At 51.3% G+C, this 1,232-nt stretch overlaps 1 pseudogene; it reads left to right on the forward strand.

Moving 5' to 3' along the window:
- Nucleotides 1–814: 814 nt before the first annotated feature.
- LOC130079531 (5S ribosomal RNA) lies at nt 815–931 on the forward strand (annotated as a pseudogene).
- The last annotated feature ends 301 nt before the right edge of the window (nt 932–1,232 follow it).

Genomic DNA, 1,232 nt, shown 5'->3' on the forward strand with positions numbered 1-1,232 from the left:
TACAGTCCTCAGGGCCCTTAAGGGAACCCCATTCGAGCCGCCTTAGTCGGCTGACTCAAAGCCTATTTCGCTCAAGACCGCACTCCTGCTAGTCTCGAGTTTGGGCCCAATGACTCCACAGTCGTCCTCAGACCAAGACATGGTTATATACCCAAGGTGCTCTCAACTCCTTTCAGAGGTCATTTCGCTAACAGCGCTTCCCTTACTGGAAGACGATAGAGAATTAAGTCTACTCTGCCCCGTTAGGACTCTCAGAATCTATGCGTTCTTCCCCATTCAGACAGTCAGAACATCTCTTTGTATGCTTCGCCGGCCGTACCAAAGGGCTTCCGGTCACGAAGCAAAGATTATCACGATGGATCGTGGACGCTATCTCTCTAGCCTACGCTTCTATGGGCCTTCAATGTCCCATAGGCGTCAGAGCTCATTCCACAAGGGGCATGGCCTCTTCATGGGCTTGGTCCAGTGGTGTACCAATTGAAGACAATTGTGCAGCGTCCGGCTGGGCTTTGTCGTCCACATTTGTAAGATTTTATAACTTGGAAGTGCCAGCACTGCAGGCATGAGTTCTTTCTATCTGAGAGGTCTGGGCCCCTGAAGGGCCCAAACTTCTAGGTATCCCTTCACGGGCTCCGACATTGAGTGGTCCCCGTTGGACTCTGACTTTAGTTCTACTATAAGCCTCGGGCCGCACAGCCCAAGGCAATAGTTCAGAGCGAAGTCGTCAGCTAATAGCATGGTGTTTTGAAATGGGTTCCCTATAGCGTATAGCTACGCAATACGAGTAAATGTTCTCGAAAGGGAACTACCAACAGTCAGCAGCCATATCACCCTGTAGCCCAAGACTAGTTGCCCACTGAAGCTAAGCAGGGTTGAGCCTGGTTAGTACCTGGATGGGAGACCTCCTGAGAAAACCAGGTTGCTGCTGGAAGAGGGATTAGTGAGGCCAGCAGGGGGCGCTCACCCTGTGGTCTGTGTGGGTCCTAATGCCCCAGTATAGTGCCGGGGACACTATACTGTCAAAGAGCACCGTCCTTCGGATGAGACGTTAAACCGAGGCCCTGACTCTCTGTGGTCATTAAAAATCCCATGGCACTTCTCGTAAAAGAGTAGGGGTGTAACCTCGGTACCCTGGCCACATTCCACCCATTGGCCCTTGCAAATCATGGCCTTCTAATAATACCCATCCACTGAATTGGTTCTATCACTCTCTCTCCTCTCTACCAGTAGCT

Source organism: Rhinichthys klamathensis, unplaced genomic scaffold (assembly GCF_029890125.1).
Source record: "Rhinichthys klamathensis goyatoka isolate OS25496 unplaced genomic scaffold, OSU_Roscu_1.1 h1tg001115l_1, whole genome shotgun sequence".
In the NCBI taxonomy this organism is placed as follows: Eukaryota; Metazoa; Chordata; class Actinopteri; order Cypriniformes; family Leuciscidae; genus Rhinichthys; species Rhinichthys klamathensis.